Source organism: Pteropus vampyrus, unplaced genomic scaffold (assembly GCF_000151845.1).
Source record: "Pteropus vampyrus isolate Shadow unplaced genomic scaffold, Pvam_2.0 Scaffold1000005494, whole genome shotgun sequence".
In the NCBI taxonomy this organism is placed as follows: domain Eukaryota; kingdom Metazoa; phylum Chordata; class Mammalia; order Chiroptera; family Pteropodidae; genus Pteropus; species Pteropus vampyrus.
In genome coordinates, this window is record NW_011919896.1 from 6,159 (window position 1) to 12,965 (window position 6,807).

At 46.2% G+C, this 6,807-nt stretch overlaps 1 long non-coding RNA gene across 1 annotated transcript; it reads left to right on the plus strand.

The window, feature by feature from the left end:
• Positions 1-317: 317 nt before the first annotated feature.
• LOC111735696 lies at positions 318-1,804 on the plus strand. The gene is made up of 2 exons (XR_002778925.1): positions 318-485; positions 1,320-1,804. It is a non-coding gene; the product is annotated as an uncharacterized LOC111735696 (long non-coding RNA).
• The last annotated feature ends 5,003 nt before the right edge of the window (positions 1,805-6,807 follow it).

Sequence of the window (6,807 nt, forward strand, 5' to 3'; positions counted from 1 at the left end):
ATGGGAACATAGGCAATCACCCACAGGAACATAACGTTCTAACAACAAGCTTTCTGCTTCTGTACTCCCCGCTTGCACCCCTGACCAGTGGGTTGACAGGTAGTGAATAGGAGAAAGATGGACCTTTGTGTTTAAGACAGAATGAGGAAGGGGATTTGGGGCCTAAAAACCTTGTATCTTGGCATTTCGGGGCTGCTCCTTTGCAAGGACAGCCGCCGGCTAATAAACTGTCTCCTGGTTAAGAGCACTCAAGTTGGGTCTGGTTATTCTGGTCACAACATTTGGAGGCCCCAGCGAGATCTTCTCGTTGTGGGAAAATTGATCAGTGCACCGGGGCGTTGGACCATTTGCGGTCGGGGAGGCCTCTAGGGCACTTGCCCTAGCCCGCCGCCTGTGGTTTCTCGCTTTGCGGAGCACGATCCTGGGAGTGCTGAGGCAGTTTCTGGTAGGGGGCCCAGGGACCGTGCGGACGTCGGACGCGACAAGTGAGGTCGGCGGTCGGCGGTCGACTGAGACTGTGACGACAGTTTTCTCAGTCCTGTTCTGGTTTGTTAGTCTGTGTCTGTCTTGTTTTGTTTTGCTTCGTGTGCTTTATTGTGGAACTCTGGGACAATCACAGGGCAAACTAACTCCGTTACAGTGCATGCTTAACAACTTTAAAGATTTTCGCCGTAGGGCAAGGGCCTATGGTGCTTCAGTAACCCCTTTTGATTTGCAGCGCTTTTGTCAATTAGATTGGCCGACCTTCGGAGTAGGATGGCCCTCCGAGGGATCATTTAACGTGCAGGCTGCATTCTGGGTTCGAGGTGTGATTTGTGGAAACCCTGGGCATCCTGACCAAATTCCTCATATTGATGTTTGGATTGATGTTGTTTCTGATGCCCCTAAATACTTACGGAATTGCAGTCGTGCGCCCGTTACTGTAATGGCAGCCATACCCCAGGGTTTTAAGAAGCCCCCACCGGTGTTGCAGGGACCTCCCTCGGAGGATGACTGGTATCCGCCACCCTACAATGGAAATGGGGGTAGACGTCCTCCTCCGGAGGGACCGGAACCTCCCGTAACCCGGTCTAGGGGTCATAGGCCACCTTCCCCTGATTCAACCTCCCTGAAAAGAGCCAGTATCTGTTCAAGCCCCATTGAAGGTGATTCCAGGAGGTGGCGGTGAGCCTACTGTCATCTACTCGCCATTCGGTACTAGTGATTTATATAATTGGAAATTGCAAACGCCATCCTTTTCAGAGAAACCACAAGGACTAACCTCCCTTTTCGAGTCTATTTTCTTTACCCGTCAGCCCACTTGGGATGATTGCCAACAGCTCTTACAGGTCTTAGTCACTACTGAAGAAAAGGAAAGAATTTTGCGGGAGGTGGCTAGAGGAGTAACAGACCCAAATGGGCAGCCCCCAGCAGACTTAACCAGGTTACAGGCTGTGTTTCCGACTCGACGTCCCCAGTGGGATCCAAATACAGATCAAGGTAAGGAGGCTCTCCTAAGGTATCGCCAGTTTCTGCTACAGGGACTCCGGGCTGCTGCACGTAGACCAATAAATCTGTCCACGGTAAGTGAAGTAATTCAGACTAAGGACGAGTCACCTGCAGCATTCTTGGAAAGACTATTAGCGTCTTACCGCTTATATACACCTATCGACCCGGAGGACCCCAACAATAGAAGAGCCATTAATTTGGCCTTTGTTAGCCAGTCGGCCCCTGACATTAGAAAGAAGTTACAGAGATTGGAAGGTTTTGAGGGAGAAAATTTATCCAAATTATTAGAAATAGCTCAGAAGGTCTTTAACAATAGGGACGGTGTGCAAAAGGTCATGTCTGTGGGACGACAAGGAAACCGACCTCCTTGGGAAAAAAAAACCCTAACCGTAGAGGGGGACCTAGCAACGAAGAAGGCCAAAATAGAAAACCTAGGCTAGGAAGAGACCAATGTGCTATTTGCAAAAAGAAAGGACATTGGAAGAACGAGTGCCCTGAAAAGGAGCAACCAGGAGGTGAGAAGAAAAAAGGCCCCTCATTCTTTTGGAAGATGAATAGGGGCGTCGGGGCTCTTATCTAATGAGCCCCCGAGAGCCCAAGGTAACTTTGCAAGTAGGGGGCAAACCTGTGAACTTTTTAGCTGATACTGGTGCAACGTACTCAGTTTTAACAGAAACTGCCGGTCTATTATCCAAAGAAAAGACTGTAATTCAAGGAGCCACTGGGAAAGGGAAGGCATACCCACGGACACAGGCAGAAATTACTGACTTGGGAAAGGGAACCATCACGCATTCGTTTTTAGTTATGCCTGAATGTCCCTTTCCTTTGCAAGGAAGAGATTTGCTCCAGAAATTAAAAGCCACTATTTAAGTGACCAGTGGCATATCTCTCAAAGAGACTAGATCCGGTGGCTGGAGGAAGGCCTAGTTGCCTGAGAGCACTAGCTGCTACTGCTATATTGACCAAAGACGCTTTAAAATTGACCTTGGGCCAAAATATTGAAATTGTGGCTCCACATGCAGTTGAAGCCATGCTGCGCAGCCCTCCTGAAGATGGATTTCCAACGCCCGGATTACTCAGTACCAGGTACTGTTGCTTAACCCCCCACAGACCCAGTTTTTGAAAACCGCAGCCCCGAACCCTGCCACACTGCTCCCGGATGATGACCAGCAGGCTCCATTGCATCACTGTGTTCAGCACCTTGAGCAGGTAACTGGACTACGGCCAGACTTGAAGGATGAGCCGTGGCCTAATCCGGATGCGGTATTATTTACCAATGGAAGCAGTTTTGTATCCGACGGAGTCAGGTATGCCGGGGCGGCCGTAGTAACAGTCAAGGATGTGATATAGGCACAGGCCCTAAGCCATGGGACATCGGCACAAAGGGCTGAACTTATAGCTCTAACACAAGCTTTACGGTGGGGAAAAGATAAAACTGTAAACATCTATACTGACAGTAGATATGCCTTTGCTACTGCCCACATACATGGAGCTTTATATAAGGAAAGAGGACTTTTAACATCAGGAGGCAAAGAAATTAAAAATAGGGAAGAGATCTTAGCCCTGTTAGAAGCCATTTGGCTACCAAAAAGAGTAGCCATAATTCATTGTCCTGGACACCAAAATGCAGAGACTGAGGTGGCACAAGGAAATTCCTTTGCAGATCAGATAGCAAAGGATGCTGCCAGAAAACCAGTGGGACCCGGAGACATCTTGCCTTTAAAGCTTCCCCCAGCCTTTGAAGAAAGGCCTGAGTATACCCCGTTCGACTTGGAATTAAGTGAAAGACTGGGGGGAAAAAAAAAAAGAAAGAAAGAAAGGAAAAAAAAGAGGGAAAACGAGAATGGAGAATGCTCCCTGCTAGAAGATCGCTCCTTCCTCAGGCTTTGGGAAAGACCTTAATAGACTTAACACACCAGTCCACCCATCTAGGAGGAACCAAGTTCATTGAACTACTGAAAAGGGATTATTATGTTCCAGGACTGAAAATTTAGCCAAGGACGTGGCTCATAGGTGTGCAGTATATGCACAAGTAGACTAAGGAAGGACCTCCACGGAACAAGGAGTGAGACTCAGGGGAAAGAGACCTGGAGAGCACTGGGAGCTTGATTTTACAGAAGTTACGCCTGGAACTTTTGGATTTAAGTACCTATTAGTTTTTATTGACACATACTCTGGATGGACTGAGGCCTATCCCACTAAGCACGAAACTGCACGAGTAGTAGCTAAGAAATTAGTATCAGAGATAGTTCTGAGATTTGGCCTGCCCTTATCATCGGGGTCTGACAATGGCCCGGCATTTATTGCCCAAACCAGCAGATTTTAGCTAGAGTACTAGGGATTAATTGGAAACTACGTTGTAGTTATAGGCCCCAAAGTTCGGGGCAGGTAGAAAGGATGAATCGGACATTAAAGGAAACCTTAACTCAATTTAAGTTAGAAACTGGGGAGAATTGGTTGAGCCTTCTTCCTTTGGCTCTTTGGCGAGCCCGTTGTACTCCATACATCTCAGGAATAACCCCTTGTGAAATAATGTTTGGGAGACCTCCGCCTTTACTCCCTAAAATTGGAATAGAAAAAGTTGTGATAAATAATAATATGAATCTCCTGAAGTCCTTACGGGCCTTACAACGAGTCCGGCAACAAACAGGAGGCTTCATTAAGGCTACCAGACCGGACCCGAAGGTACCAGAACCTCACCCACATAATCCTGGAGATTGGGTGTGGGTGAAGAAAATTCAACCTGCAAAGCTAGAACCCCGGTGAGACGGTCCGTTTCCAGTCATCCTAACCACACCAACAGCTGTCGAGGTTGCAGGGAAAAGACCTTGGATTCATCATACTCATATTAAGACAGCGCAACCTCCCCCGGAGACAGAGAAATGGAAGGCAACACCCACAAGAGACCCTCTCAAGATAAGACTCTCTCGGGGTTAATTATAATTGGGTTCATTGTTATCAATGATGTAAAAGGGAACCCTCATCAACCTCAGCAGGCCAAATGGGAATTGATTAAATCAGAAACGGGTATTCCCATATTAGTGAACCAGACTATGTACCAGCCTACATTTCATATAGATTCGTGTGATGTATTAGGAAAGAAATTTAATTTTATAAGTGATGACTTGCCTAGAGGTCCAGGAGCTAGTTTTTCATCCGGCCCCTGGTTTGGTTGTGGCAGAGAAGACAAAGAAAGGGGCATCCAACAAGTACAGTTACATACGTGTCCCAGAGAAGACCAAAGCACTTGCCAGAAGCCAAACCAATATTACCGTGGCCATTGGGGTTGTGAGACCATAGCCCCTTGGAAGAACACTGACCCCTTTCTGACTCTTGTTCGACCTAGTCAGTCTTCCCGTACCATAACGGGAAAATGCAATCCTGTCATTCTCACTGTCAAAGAGTGGGATGATCTATCCTAGTTGACTGGAAAGACATGGGGTCTAAGGTTGTATGTTTCTGGAACTGATCCTGGAGTGTTCATAACAATACAGAAAAAGCCTGTCAGGATGCCACCGTTAGTTCTAGGTCCTGTTAGGCCGAATGACGGAGGGTTAAACGCCTTAACTCCTACACAGTCAGCAATTACTAGGAGCACTAATAATGCCAACAAAGGACATAGACCTAGACAGCCTTATAGACCCCCCCCACCCCCCCAGGGATACTCCTGAATCTGTCTTGACCATGCCGAATAATGTTCATAAGTTTGCTAATGACAGTAACTCAAATGCTACAAAGGATTGTTGGTTTTGTCTGAACTCTGCCCCACCTTATTACGTAGGACTTGGTGGCATTGCTAACCTTGGCACGGATCAAACTGCTGTTAGGAATGTAACATCTCCGAATGTTACTATTTGCCCTTGGGGAACCAAAACCCCATCTGTAACGTTGGGAGATTTACAAGGAAAGGGAACTTGTGTGTATACTAACACTTATAGAGTTGATAGATTTAGGTATAAGGAAAATTGTAAGTCATCTATTTTAGTAAGTAGCTCCTCTTCTACTTATTTAGCGGCCCCTAGTGGCACTTGGTTTGCTTGTAATACTGGTTTAACTCCCTGTATTAATCTTAACTATTGGAAAAATAATACTGGATTTTGTGTGCTGGTTCATGTTATACCTCAGGTGTATATGATGAGCGGACAAGAAGGAAGACAAGCGATGGATTTGTGGGGAGGATATAACTATCCTCGGCGTAAGCGAGCAGTTCCAGTGCCTGTGCCGCTCCCAGTTGGCCTAGGAGTGGCAGGATCAGCTGCAGTTGGGACTGCTGCTTTGGTTACAGGGAATCGGGGTATAGCCTGGCTCACAAAGCAGATTAATGACGATTTCAGCACTCTAGAGAAATCAATGAATCATCCTGAAACATCTCTTAATTCTTTAGCTGAAGTAGTACTGCAGAATAGAAGAGGTTTAGACCTCTTATTTCTTAAGCAAGGAGGTTTGTGTGTAGCACTAGGAGAAACTTGCTGTTTTTATGTTAATCATTCTGGAATTATTAGAGATAGTTTAGCATTAATTAGACAAAGAGTGAAAGACAGAAATGAGAAGTTAAAACAAGGAAGCGACTGGTATGAATCTTGGTTTAATAGAAACTCTTGGTTAACCACGTTATTGTCGGCTATAGCAGGACCATTGATAATTCGGCTGTTATTACTGACCTTTGGGCCATGCTCGATCAAATGGGTTAAGAGTTTAATCCAATCCAATATAACTGGGGCAAAGATTTGAATTTTAGGAGCGTCAGCCCCGACCCATTGGCCAGAAATCCCGACTTCTGACTCGAAGATTGAGTCATTCTAAAGAAAACCAGTGGGGAATGTAATAGCCTGCTGAAATGTGAAAGGGTTAAAGAATAATTAAAACCTGAAACTGGACAAAGGAAGTCTATACCTTAGGCCTAGTTTCTGGAACCCCTAACCACATTCTGTTAATCGTGAAACTTGGAACAATGAGCTCATACGCTAACTGCCAATTTTAGCCTGTGTAACCCTGCTTGCTTGCGTGGCATGAAAAATAATCAATCGTATAGAAGCTGAAAATTACTGTTTGGCCATCGCCCATGGGAACACTGGCTACAGCCCATGGGAACATAGGCAATCACCCATAGGAACATAACGTTCTAACAACAAGCTTTCTGCTTCTGTACCCCCCGCTTGCACGCCTGACCAGTGGGTTGACAGGTAGTGAATAGGAGAAAGATGGACCTTTGTGTTTAAGACAGAATGAGGAAGGGGATTTGGGGCCTAAAAACCTTGTATCTTGGCATTTCGGGGCTGCTCCTTTGCAAGGACAGCCGCCGGCTAATAAACCGTCTTG